The sequence below is a fragment of the Periplaneta americana genome, chromosome 7 (genome assembly GCF_040183065.1).
Source record: "Periplaneta americana isolate PAMFEO1 chromosome 7, P.americana_PAMFEO1_priV1, whole genome shotgun sequence".
In the NCBI taxonomy this organism is placed as follows: Eukaryota; Metazoa; Arthropoda; class Insecta; order Blattodea; family Blattidae; genus Periplaneta; species Periplaneta americana.
In genome coordinates, this window is record NC_091123.1 from 18,701,916 (window position 1) to 18,717,042 (window position 15,127).

At 37.3% G+C, this 15,127-nt stretch overlaps 1 protein-coding gene across 2 annotated transcripts in view; it reads right to left on the reverse strand.

Moving 5' to 3' along the window:
• The window catches only part of LOC138702940 (uncharacterized), a 290,852-nt gene that overhangs the window by 253,324 nt on the left and 22,401 nt on the right, over positions 1–15,127 (reverse strand). Inside the window, exon 1 of one of the 2 annotated variants that reach the window (XM_069830354.1) lies at positions 7,003–7,138. The exons of the other annotated variant lie outside the window; for it this stretch is intronic. The gene's annotated coding sequence lies outside the window, so the exon portion shown is untranslated. Of the gene's footprint in view, positions 1–7,002; positions 7,139–15,127 lie in introns of those variants that run through there. 2 annotated transcript variants of the gene reach the window in all.

Sequence of the window (15,127 nt, forward strand, 5' to 3'; positions counted from 1 at the left end):
GCATAATTATTATTAACTGTTACATAATCATGTACTACTTATCTGAGCATCATCACACTTCTAGAAACAAATTTAAATTCCTAACTTCTCGGGTAATTCAAAAGTGTTTTTTTTTTTTTTTTTTTTTTTTTTTTCCTGATTTTTGCCGACACAAATCCAACTTGAGCTGGAGTAGGTCAATATCTTTAAATCGTCTATGGAACTCTTCCCAGAGATTTTTTAAAACATTACAGTATTTTACACTGTTGAACATGAAGTCAATGAGTGAAGGCGTTGAAATTATAAAAATTGTGCTGTGAGATCTGTGACATCCACAATTAAATCTTCATCTGAAAGCTTTTAACAATATCTGTCGACACAGATTAATTGATTCTTTCCTTGCGATCTCAAATTCAAAACGTTCAGATGTTCTAATACATCCTTGAGAAAGTTAAGTTCCTCGATCCATGTAGAGTCAACTAGTTCTGAACTGTCTCTGTTTTTCTATTATGAATTCTGATAAATATTCACGTAATTCAAAATATCTGGACAGAACAATATCGTAATAGTAGGAAACATCGTTAAACTGAGAATTTATGTACGAAAACTGGACAATTTATAGACACAACTCCTAACTGACATTTAACGAATTTACGCCATTAGCAACACACACTTTTGTTTTTATTTTATTCTGTAAACATAAATACAATGCTGTGAGGAAGAAGCTCTACAATACATCTTTACATACATTTACTACTATTTAATGTCAATAAAACAAACTAATTTTAATATAATATCATTCTGTGGATGAACTAATAATTTCAGGCGTTCGACACTGCTTGTCTTTGTAACTAAATAATTTCCACAAACCAACCTCATCTTTCACTTGCACAAGACGTCAAGAGTCTAGTCAGCCTGAAACTTACTGAACGACTTCTTCATCAATGAAGAATAGAATAATAAACATAGCTTCTCACAGCACAATTTTTATCATTTCAACGCCTTCACTCATTGATTTCATGTTCAACAGTGTAAAATACTATAATGTTTTAAAAAATCTCTGGGAAGAGTTCCATAGACGATTTATTCTAGCTCAATGAATAGAAAACCTATATTACGTTTTGTGATTAAATTCACGGTTATTAGAAAATTGAGTTGGAAGTTTCAGCAGTCTGGCAACATCGCCGCTAGTTGCACACTGCTTTTTCTTCTTGTAATACAGATGTAAGACGTCAACGAACTCAGGTCTGTCTCCCTAGGTCAAGCATGTCAAAGTGGGCCATAGATAGTATTTGTCATAGCTGTGGTTCGACTTTACTACAGTGGCCAGATGATTGACAACTCACTGAGAGTTCGATTGCTCAAAAATTAGTTGTTAGACTCTTGTCATAGTAAACATAATAAAAGCATTGGTTGTAGTATGTTTCAGAAGATATAAAGTTTTTTGTTTGTTTTAGTTTTACCACTGATTAAGTTCACTGTTTTTTAAGTGTGTCATTATTGTAATATTATAATTCAGTTTTCTAGTGTAAGCAAAAATTACAACCTTGGTAATTTGTGGATACCGAAAGTTTTTTTCCTCCAATTTACGCTTTACAACGTCTGTAGTTTCACGCTGCATGCTGTTTGTTCCTCTTGATGATCCGCAGTTATAATATCTGGATGGTACACTGTGATCTTCATTTTATACGCAGAGCCGTCCACCCACAGAGAGATCGAATCAACTCGAATACTCGTTACACCGAATACTGAGCCAGTACGCAAGCAGATGTACTTTGCATACTGCCTATTAACGCCAGGCGTTCAGTAGCACCACAGTCTACCTGGTAAGATACTCGTATATCTTGTCTCAGTAGCAATAAAACCAAGTCCCTTCAAATGAGGGTGGAGATTGTAGGAGGATTGTAAATTTTCAGGATTATTTTCAAAATCTTGTTATTGTACAGGCTACCGGAACTCAGTTTCTTGAAAGACAAGCTCAGTGACGGAACTATACAGTACGAAGAGAGATATTTTGTTACTTTATTTTGCGCTACAGAATGTATCAACTAGTCCCTTCCGCCACTGGCATCGCTTCACTCCCCCCATCGCAATAACAACACAGACGAGGTAAGACATATCTCCTTTCTCTCTCTTTTCACAGTGAGACAAGAGTCATCACACAGACTTTAGTATATACAGTCACGAAGCTCAATACGTAGCAAATATGCATCCATAGATAGTTGCTAACCACTAGGATCGCTACTATCGTCTAATTACAGACAATGCGAAATAGTACCTGCACAATCTATTGTTCCTAGTACCCTCATAAACTCAAGCTTCGTGACTGTATATAATAGACTGTGGTAGCACTATGTAAGTTTCTTCTTTTATAACCGGTTTTGCAGGACTCTAATGTGAACATACTGTGTATCGTCTGTAGCGATCGGGAGCAGAGCGAGGTGCAGATGACATCTGTATTCCTCGCTGTACTCAACTGAAATCTACTGTTTTTGTAGGCCTACGAACTTCCTGCCTGTGAATATGACATTATTTTTCCAGACTTTTTCGATAATTCAAAGGAAATTTCATAATCTAGGAAAATGTGACAAAATCAAAAGTTTTAGGCTCTGTATAATTAGTTATCACATCTTTACGAAGACAAAATCACTGAAGAACAGAATGGATTCCGAAAAGAAAGATCATGTTGTGACAGCTATTTCACCATGAAAATTTTAATTGAAAAGCACAGAGAATTTAATATTCAAACCCACTTAGCTTTTATTGATTTCATAAAAGCTTTTGATAGAGTTGATAGAAATAAACTTTTAGAGATTTTACGCTATGATAATGTACCAAACCAAATCATTCTCTCCATTTATAATTTATATCAACAAAATGAAATTGCCATAAGAACTGAACGCGGAACTACTAGCTGGACTTCCATCAACCAAGGTGTTAGACAAGGGTGCGGTCTTTCCCCTCTGTTGTTTATTATACATATATATATATATATATATATATGAACCATATTTTATACATTTGGAGGCAAAGTCATCATGCTGGAATTCAAATTAATCGAAACTCAGTTCTCGATACACTAATGTTTGCCGACGATCAGGTTATTATCGCTCAAACAGAGGATGCTTTACAGAGAGCCATTTATAATTTGCAAATAATCGCCTCAGATTTCAATATGGAAATCTCGAAAGAGAAAACGAAAGTCATGGCATTTTCGGGAGAGAACCCAATTCCCAGTAAGATCATGATAAATAATACTTTAATTGAACGTGTTAATTCATTTAACTGTTTAGGTTATAACCTCTCTTACATCACTGATGAAGATATGTCGAACAAAATATCTAAATTTATAAAAATCACTGGTGTGATTAACACCGTCTTCAAATCATCCCATGTTCAGATACATACAAGGCTAAAGGTATATAAAACACTAGCTCGACCGGTCCTCACTTACGGTAGCGAGGCATGGACAATCAGAAAAGCTGATGAGCAAAGACTGACGACAGCTGAAATGAGGTTCATGAGACGAACAGCGGGATGCTCTTTGCTGGAACACCGTAAAAATGTGGACATATTGCAGGAACTAAAAATGGATCCTATAGTTAATTTTGTTCAACAATATCGACTTCAGTGGAAAAAACATGTCGAAAGGATGGATCGCACAAGATGGCCTAAACAGATTCTTACTTATGTACCAAGAGGAAAGAGGAAATTGGGAAGACCACGCAAGCGCTGGCATGAGACCGTAACAGATCCTGTAGGGTCTAATACGTGAAGGATATGATGATGATAATTAGTTGAAATACAGTACATAAAAAGAATAAAATCAGTTGTATTGCAAAATTTAATTAATTCAAATGTATTCTCATGTTAAGGTAGGCACGAAGTATCATCACCTGTCCTGAATTCCTGATGAGAGAATCTGCCAAGCCTGATCGGAGTGCAACCAAGTGTTACGATACATCGTTATTACGAACTTACAGGCCTGCTTTTACTCTGTAACTCAAATTCTGGGTAGACTTAAGTCTCATTCACAATGAAAATTAAACATAACGTAAGCGTTAACGTTACGGTAAAATCAAGAAATCATACCATCATTCACGATGGGAACATAAACATAACAGCAAACATACTTGGTAACAATGGAAACATAACAACGACGCCATTTCCTCATATTCTGTCGTATACTTCAGCGCTCCACGATTGTGTTCTGTTTGCAAATCACGTAAGCATAAGCATGAAAGTTTGTAGTTAAGGCCCATTCACAATGAAAATTAAACATAACCGTAACATACACACAGAAGTTTGCGCCCAGGCTACCAAATGGGATCATTCACAATTATTCATATAAGCATTGACATAAACATTACCGTAAGACGTTAACATGAAAGTTTGCAAACCGCCCTATTTGTAGCATCTTTAATCTGATTTCGTAACTGTTACCGCAATACTAGAAGAGGTCTTGCCGTCCCCCTCATCATACATGCTTTCTACTATACATAATTTTCTACATACAACTTAGTGGCTGAATCACTCAATTTTATTAACTGTTTTAATTTATATCTTACTTTTAACATTGTTTTAAGTAGTTAACACGTTCGCTGCCGACTGTATTGTTGCAAAATCTATCCCCAGGAGCCGATTAGTTTTTTGTGTTTATTTATCATGTAATAGTGTCTATGAATTTTTTTTAGCCTCATATACAATTTTCGAGTACAGACAATGTTTGAAATTTTGATGACGCATTTACGCGTCACCGGCACGGCGTTAATAATTCCATTATCAGTGCCATTTGACGCGTTTACGCGTCACACTTATTTTTGTTTTTACGCGACCGTATATTGTAATATTGTTAGAGAAAAACAAATTGGGCCTATCTTACTTCATTTGTGGTAGATTCCGAAGCAGGGATCGACACACAATCCAGATTGACCAAGGCAATCAAAACAGTAGAATGTCGATTATTTTCTTCTGCCATTCTCTTAACACACTTTGCAGCGTTTCCTCATTTTTTTTTTCTCATTAGCGCGTTGTTTTGCAGGCAGGTGTTTCACAGCTGGTGATACCAGTTTGATTGTTGGACTCCTGAGTGTTGCATACGAGAGCAAATATCGTGTTATTGAAAGTCTGAAATCATATAACGAAATCCTACTCCTTGTGGTGTACCGAGGATGCAAATTATGTGCGTTCAGTAACATTATTTGGAAGAGGTGATGTCAATTTTTTTATAGGCCTACCAGTGAACTGTTTTTCTTTCACATGGGTAATACGAAAGCATTTGATCTTGCCGATCGACGCCTGACATGTGGTTATTATAATTTTCAATTGCATGCGGCTTTTGTACTTTTTGCCCTCTTTATTTACGGTTTCAACAATACTGTCTTCAAATTCAGTCGAGATAAATAAGACGTCGAAATATCCACATTTTGAACTGGAGGGCAACTGGAGTAGTACTTGAATTATTAGATGTTTCAAAATCAGTTTCACTTTCACTATCACTCTCACTTTCACACTGGCTTTCGTTTGGATTGAAATCACTGTCGCTGTCCGAATCAGGCATTTAAGTATTCACTAGACGCGCAATTTCGTCATCCTTGCAAATTTATCTGGCGCACTTTTACGATTTTTTGCATTTGAAGGACCTGGAGGTGTCTCAAAATTATCATCTAATTTGTCATCCATGATTCCTCTACTTAAATGAGCGGAAGGTAATAACCAAGAATGATAATAAGTACCAGCACCCTTCCAGTAAGTAATACTACATAACAATACAGGATAATCAAAATACTGAAGGAATAATGTGCGGGAAAGCAAGAAAACAACTATGACGTGCATACGCGTCATTGGGATATGGCGCTAGGTCCGTGTGACGTGTATAGCCGTCAAGTGGCATTCAACGTGTTAAGACCAAGTGTTCATTTTGTTAACATGTTTTATTCGACCTGAAGATGCCAATATAATTGGCCAAAACGTTTGTCGTTAAAATATATGTAATGTTACTTTTTGTTATAACATAAATTTTAATGTATTTCTCACTGTTAAGTATTGACTGAATTAGATTCTTATTTTAATTGATATTGTACTTAACGGACCAATATGCCATTGAAATGATTATTCTGTGTTTATGTTACGGCCTCGAAAACCTCTTCATGAGCTTCGTCACTGGACTTTCATTAGTATTCATTGGGCGTTCTTCGTGGCATCCGCTTTATTTTCAGGCATTTAAAGAAGGCACAAATTTCGGTCGAGTGAAGTGGGGGCCCAAGCTGTCGCAAAAGGAGCATTATCTCCCATCGTGACCTCTGTCCTTTGTTCAAACTGCTTCATTTTTCTGTATCCTGTGTTCCTTTATGTAGTGTCACAATACTGAATAGCTTAACGCATTAATTATCACTGTCAAGGACGTTGCGTCCTTGACAGTGCATTTACACAGGCACACACCTATAGGAGGCCCTGTCTGAATTAATTCAACATCTAATATCGTGCAATTTGTTCAATTATGTTTATTCCAAAATATGGCTTCTAAGAAGTTTTAATAAAAATATATTCAGTAGGCCTATTATTACGTAAAAGACTGGAAGATTATACCACTATATTAATGTGTCGTTGGCATACACAACATTGACTACCTATAGAAGCACATTTCGGTGTAACAAAACTTGCACAAACACACTTTTCACCACATTGCACTGGAACCCAGAAGGATGGGATAAAAAGACTACTTTCAAGTACAAAACAGTAATCACAAGTTTTGCAAGATTAGGTCTGTCTTGCCATTTCGATGTGTTGTTGTAGTAGTTGTGTAAATAAGATAACATAATTACGAGTACTAAATTACGGTATACACAACATATAATGTATCTTTAAAATCATAACCTTTCCAAGTTTTCTGTCTAGAACGCTTCACACTTCCAAACAAATTAATAAACACACACAATACAGAAATATTCTTCCTAAAGAATGTTAAATTTCTACACATTAACATTCAACTGATATTAAGTATCTACTCACAAGCGGTCTTACCTCTAACTTTTTCTGATATTCCATACGGCAAGAAAAACAAAACCACGCGTCACTTACTGGTGTAGTATTCGCAAGGTCCGTGTTGCAATTACGCTATCAACGTCTTCTCTTTACGGAGACCGTGCCGCAACTGTTTTTTACTGTTACGATTGCTATTGCTTCCCCCACTACTTCAGGCTCTATCTCTACTACGTCACGGGGAAGGAGAAAGAGACGGTGTAGCGACTAGCGTGTTTAGATTGTAGCCATTATCAGGTTCTTATTCATAACAAGGTGCTGTCTGAATGGTCAATTGAGAGCATGGTTTGGTTTATTATCAGATAGCTGCGTAGAGTAAATAAACTAGGCAAATACATAATTACAGGTGTTCGATATGTGTCCCTCCAAGTGACTTGCACATAGCAGTTCCGTAATAAAGTTCGCTTCACACTCGATTTTAGCATGTTTTTGTCAATTTCAGTAAAGTCATTAATGATGTAAGCCCGGAATTCTGGCAGATCAGCCGGTAATTATGGAAAAAATACTGCATCCTTCACATACCCCCCACACAAAAAAGTCACAAGGAGCTGACAAGCAAACGTTCTGATGGGGGAAGGTAAAAAAGTTAATTTTTTTTTCTTCCACTATGTTAATAATGTCAAAAGAAGTGCTTATACAAATGTTGACCACTCGACCGCAATTACGAGGCCATCCAGAAAGTGATTTTCCCTGGGGCCGTTTATAAAAAAAAAGCACAATTGCATAGAAATATTTATTGAAACAGATACAGCAATTGTTGCGCTATTTATCAACATATCCCCCACTGGAATTGAGACATTTGTCATACCATAGGATCAATTTTTGTGTCGTAGAAGTCAGCCGCATCAGATCGGAACCAGCGTTTGACTGCGTCTGCACCTTTCTCTGTCGATCCCATGATATGAGAAATGTCTCAATTCCGATGGAAAATATGTTCAAAAATAGCTCAACAATAATTTTCATTTTGAAAAGGTATAGACCGATAAGCAATTAAATTAAATGAATATAGGTTAAATAGGGTCCGTCTTCTTGCTTATCAAGTAATGTTTTTTTACGTTTTCGGCAATTATTTGCCATCATCAGATCAACATAAGTGTCTTATTATACATACTGAATACTGGTTACGAAAATTAAGTAGAATAAAGTAATATTTGGACAAGCAAACATTTTTCCTACTAGACAAAATACTGTAGATATTACATTATAATTAGTCGTGCACTGACTCAACTGTTTACATAATGTTCATATTAGACACAGATAAAATTATAGCTTGTAATAATTATATCATTAAATATTCACGTAGAAGTATTGTGTGTAGTACGTAAATCAAACTAGCAGGTTATGAATATGCTTAATGTTATATAATTACTTGATAAGCAAGAAGACGGACCCTATTTAACCTATATTCATTCAACAATAATTGCTGTGCTCGTCCCAATAAATTTGTCCAATGAAATTGTGTTTTTTTTTCCTGTTAGCGGCCCCTGACGAACTTATTTTTTACGGCCCTCGTAATTGCGGTCGAGTGGCCAAAATTTGTATAAGCACTTCTTTTGACATTATTAACATGGTGGAAGAAAACATTTAATTTTTTTTTATCTACCCCCCATCAGAACGTTTGCTTGTAAGTCGGGAGAAAATTTAAATTATGGTTTATTTAACGACGCTCGCAACTGCAGAAGTTATATCAGCGTCGCCGGTTTGTCGGAATTTTGTCCCACAGGAGTTTTTTTACATGCCAGTAAATCTACTGACATGAGCCCTGTCGCATTTAAACACACTTAAATGCCATCGACCTCGGCCGGGATCGAACCTGCAACCTCGAGCATAGAAGGCCAGCGCTACCGAGGGCGACGCTAAGTCGGGAGAACGTAGAGGTCATGATAGTTCGTGATAACTATTCCCGGTACGATCAATCCATTGGTTTCGCAGTCAGGTGTTTAAGAAGTCACGGATGTGAACTGGAAATTGACCCGTACGTGCTTAACTGTTTCTTCAGGCACAGAAGAACCCGTTCATTTTCCTTTACCGAAGCATATAGTATTATATACTATTTTTAGTCAAATTTATAGCTACTCTATATCTGTTGGATCTGTTACCAAGAACTGAAGAATAATTCTTAGTAACAGGTCTATCTTTGGAAAGTACAGGCTTCGCTGTAAATACAGTAAACATGTACAAAGGCATATTATTATCTAACAACGTAATCTTTGTGTTTGAACGAAATGAGCTTACAACTTTCAGCCAAAACGTTACAGAACTCTTGAAGCTGTGCAGCTCGCTACAAGAGCGTGAGTCATAGTCTCCCCAGCATTCTTAAGTCGTATTATTTATGTGTCCGGAGAATTACAAGCCAGGTTTTCACATGCGATTGCAGATAATCTTTTAATTTAAGTACGCAGAGCATCGTAAAGAATAAGTCACACAGAATAGACCTAACGTGTCGCAGGATACAATTATTTTCAAAAATACCTACTGTCAAGTGTAAAGGTAAGCGTTCACTACATCGTATCGCACGCAACGGATATTTTAAGTGCAGTGCGTTCACTGTAACGGCTCCACCTCATCGCCTCATCGGATTCCCCTATCAGCTGTTTAAAACATGACATCGTACGATATTGACATTGCTGAAAACAGAGGAGTTGAGGTTAGGTCTATTAATTACGTCTGTTAGCGAATAAGAATTTGCAATTGCTTCATGCGTCTTAACTGAAGATGAAGAAACGAAAGAAATATGGTTACATAATATAGAGTGTTTCAAAAATACGGGGCATAATTTCAGGTATGTATTTCCCACATGTAGACAATCAAAATAGTTCATTACAACATGTCTCCGGAAATGCTTCATTTCCGAGTTATGGCCTTCACAACATTGAAATTCACCGGAATGTTTTCTTTCCGCAGGTCGTTGTCATTACAGATGATGTTCAAAATGTCCACCTCCTGCTTGAATACAGACCTCACATCGATGTCTCATTGACCTGCGAACACGATCCCAAACTCTAGGAGTATTGCGTATGTCCTCAGAACATGCCACAATTCGATTCCGAAGGGATTCCAAATCAGGCACCGGAGACGAATAAACCAATGATTTTAAATGGCCCCACAAGTAGAAATCGAGAGGGTTCAGATCAGGTGAGCGTGGAGGCCAAGCAATTGGGCCACCTCTACCTATCCAACGATCAGGAAACCTTCGATCCAAGTACCGGCGAGCCGTACGACTGAAGTGTGCAGGAGCGCCATCATGCAAGAAGTGAATGTGTTGACGATTGATCAGTGGAGTGTATTCTAAAACATGAGGTATGGTGTTTTCCAGGAAGTTTGTGTACGCCTGCCCCGTAAGTCTGTTTACAAGTACATGGGGTCCAACTAACCGATCACCAATGATACCGGCCCACATGTTGAGGGAGAACCGCACCTGGTGATGAGATGGAACAGTTGCACGTGGATTTTCATACGCCCATACATGCTGATTGTGGAAATTTGTTACACCATCTCGTGTGAACTGTGCTTCATCTGTAAATAATACTAAGGCAGGAAAGTTCGGATTTACACCACACTGCTGCAAGAACCACTGACAGAACCTAACTCGTGCAGGGTAATCTGCTGGTGACAGGGCCTGTACACGTTGCAAACGATAAGGATACAATTGATACTCTTTCAACAGTCTCCAGACAGTCGTATGAGGAACATTGACTTGCAACGCTACCCTTCGTGTGCTGATAGAAGGAGTCATGTTCACAGCCTCCAGAATCTCCTCCTGTACTTCTGGAGTTGTAGATCTTGGTCGTCCCCTTCCCAAACTAGGAGAGTTAAATTTATCCATACTCGCACAGACGGTAATGGAGACGTACAAATGTCTTCCGGTCTGGACACTGTCGCTGTGGGTACCTCTCCTGGTACAAACGACGAGCCAGCGCAGCATTGCCGTCCGCCTTACCGTACATGAAGTGTATCTCTGCCAGCTCTTGATTTGAATACATGTCGCACAGTCTAACGCCTACACAACACTGTATGTAACCTTCGCCTCGGAATGAACTGTCAGAGTGCCCTCTTAATGTCTCCTTTGATGGCAACGACCTGCGGAAAGAAAAACGTTCCGGTGAATTTCAATGTTGTGAAGGCCATAACTCGGAAATAAAGCATTTCCGGACACATGTTGTAATGAACTATTTTGATTGTCTACATGTGGGAAATACATACCTGAAATTATGCCCCGTATTTTTTAAACACCTTGTATATTTGCAAGAAACGACTTGATTACTGTAATGGGAAGGCCTCAAATTATATAATTCTTCGCAATTTTCTACACGCGAAATAAGTTTTCCGTCTGCCATTTTGGCGCGACACTGAACATGGCACAACATAATAGTAACAGTTGACCAATTAAAATTGATTTATTAAAGAAGGCCATGATCGCACGCATCGGAAAAGTTGCCCATCCGAGAAACGTGGACGGATTTGCCGAGAGGCGATGCGTCCGATACGATGTAATGAACGCGGTTACATAACAATTACAGCAAAGATAGTCTTTTTCCGATCCAAGCGATTCGTCCGATGAGTACGATACGATGTAGTGAACGCTTAACTTAACAGTCCTGTGACCTAAAGATATCGTTCCAGTTACAAATTCTGCGGACCCCCTAGGGAATAAAGTCCATGGAAGCGCTCATCAGACGTAATTGTTATTTCACTATGAACTGTTTAAGAGACCATTAGGCCTACTTACTTATTTTACGTGTTTATTTAACGACGCTGTATCAACTACTGAGCTATTTAGCGTCGATGAAATTGGTGATAGTGAGATGGTATTTGACGAGATGAGGGTGAGGATTCGCCATAGATTACCTGACATTCGCCTTACGATTGGGGAAAATCTCGAAAAAGAAACATACCCAGGTAATAAGCCTAAGCGGGAATTGAACCAGAGTGCTGCAGAACAACGCCTAGAACCGGTTTACATTCGACCGGTCGCAGATCAACCAGCCAGGTTTGACATTCCGACCTTGAAGCGGTTGCGCCTGGCTAGACAGAATCACAGATATATAGGACAGAACACCAAGCGCATTTCATCATACAGAAACTCTGATGACATTTTGTAACTACACAAATGGAGTAACAATTGAAGGAAATTTACTTTTCCTAATTAAAAAGTGTTAGCTTGAAATTCTTAGGGAAATATTTGGGGCTAAGAGAATGGAGAAAGTTAAACAACGCAGAACTGCACGCATTGTATTCTTCACCTGACATAATTAGGAACATTAAAACCAGATGTTTGAGATGGGCAGGGTATGTAGCACATATGGGCGAATCCAGAAATGCATATGGAGTGTTAGTTGGGAGACTGGAGGAAAAAAAGACCTTTGGGGAGGCCGAGACGTAGATTGGAGGGTAATATTAAAATGCATTTGAGGGAGGTGGGATATGATGATAGAGACTGGATTAATCTTGCACAGGATAGGGACCGATGGCGGGCTTATGTGAGGGCGGCAATGAACCTGCGGGTTCCTTAAAAGCCATTTGCAAGTATATCATTATTATTATTATTATTATTGTTATAGTTATTTCGCTTTTACCATAGAATAGGCTCTCTCTCTCTCTCTCTCTCTATATATATATATATATATATATATATATATATATATATATAACACACATACACACACACGTACAAACATATAGTCGATGAAGAAGATTATGGAACAATAATGGTTAAACATAATTTTTACTTATTATTACACACATAAAAACCAAGTTCTTTACAGTGAATTATTGATTAAATTGCTATAGGAACGACGTAATTAATAATTAATTAGTTAATAACAATCCATTATATATCAAAATGCTATATAAAAACCATTACACGATGGCTCACTGGAGAGAATAATATGCATTATATTAATTTTCAAACAAATGTTGGTTGTGTTATATTTAAAAAAGGTAACTGTAGGGAAATATTTTATGACATAATTTTGTGTAAATATATTTAATATGCTGATAATTCGAGAAATAAACAGCCATTGCTAACAGATAAATGAAGTAATTCACCACTGCCCCACTATGTGATTTGTACAGGGACATCACTTTATTTTTACCAACATTTTTAACATTAACCTGGCTATACTCGGAAACACTGCTGCCCCCTTCCATTACAGGAGTTTGATGTTACTAATGCAATATGTAAACAAATCATTTTACTAGGTATAGGAGGAGAGAAAAGTACTGTATCCATTTATGTTGTAGGGAAATACGATATTATGATTTTCAGTTTGATCATCACTTTTACGGAATTTATCAAAATACAGTAGAATAGTAACATTTTTTTTTTCAAAAACTCAACTTTTCAGGCGGTTATGTTCGTTATGTAATGTCTATTTTATTTAGCATATTAATTATTGGTGTTAACATACAATATAGAGAGTGCATTTAAATTGAGGGGGTCATAAGTAAAGGGCTATAAGTGCACTTAAGTTACTTTTGAGAAAATGGGGTTTAAATATTTAAGCTTTCGTAAAACCGGTGAAATTTTTATTTAAATTTTAATGTGTGATGCGATTAAAATATCCCTTTGCCACTAAAATTTTAGATACTTCAGCTTACACTGGATGCACGTAACTCATGTTATTACAAATGTCACTAGCATTCCTTTGCTTCTAGCCACCTCAATTCAAAATAAGCTAATCTGAATTTTTAAACAAGTTGCTGAAAATGGTTGCCGTTCATTACAATGCAGGCTTCAATTCTTTACGCATATTATTAAAAACATTTTGAAGCATATTCTCTGAAATTTAATTTATCGTTTTTTCAGTATATTTTTTTAGTACGATATTATTAATATAGGTTCTTTCTTCTATAGAAAACGCAATCATATTTCTGAAACACACTATACACTGCAGTGTTTACTTCACTGCTTGAAGACTTCGAATGCAACAGCAGCCGTAAGTTTGTGTGTCTGACGGGAGCAAGGACATTAGTGAAGGGGTGGGAGTGAAGTACATTCAGAAATGCAGGTACAATAAAAATGCAAGTAAAAATAAAATGATGTCCCTGTATAAGCTACATCTCCATCCCCACTCCTCCAAAATATACTGAAGTATTGCGGGCTGCATTCAGCAGTGATTCGGCGCTACTTATTGTTTGGAACACGCCTGACTTAAGGTGATTTATTAATAACTGAAATATTAAAATACTCTTAAACGGAAAACGTGACAGAAAAATTATGCAAAATATTTGTTGGAACTGAGAAATCTGATGTAAAGAAGTTCATAAAATGTGGACTTATATTTATAAGTGTGTTAAAAAGCCAATGGAATAAAAACCTAATTTATAATGTAAAATAATTATTCTGGGAAATCTAAGCGCAGAGAAACAAAAATGGGGGAGGACTTTACCAGTCATGTCATGCTAAGCACCCATCTCTTAAAAGGACATTGAACATCTTCCACCCTGAATATCAGAAGCAAGCGAAACAGAATAAGAGAAGTAAACGAGAAGGTGAACAGATGAGCAAAAAGAGATGGAGGTAAATACTTTCCAATAAATATGAGAAAGGGGAGGAAGAAGAGGAACAGATAAGGAGAAAACGAAGAGGAGAACATAATACGTAGAACGTGGGAGTAATTTCCAGCAAATAATTTCATGTTAACGAGCTGTTGGCACATATCATGATCATATTTAGGCCGGACTCTCCCTTGTTTTTGCATCGCCAGCCCTTACTTCCCGTCATAACTGAGAACTAGTTTTACACTTCCTTTTAAGTTGAGTGTGAGAACGGAACTAGGCCAGAGAGGACAATAAAATAGGGGGAATAGTACATCGCGATTTAACATCCACTCACAAAATGGAGCTGACATCGTCGCTAAAACGTGATAGGGATTTGAGTAGTCTTGAATCAAACTGCACTTTATCAAAAAATCTGATTTGTCAGAAAAGACGAAAAACTAGTGCAGTTAGACTCCACACGGTGATTGTACTACTAAAGTTAAGGCAGATAAATCCCAGTTTGACTCCAAAAGAGCAATTTATCACATTCCCTGCACAATTCTGCACTGAAACATAACTTAATCACATATTTCGTAATTTGGAGAAAGTGCAGTTTGAGTCTAGG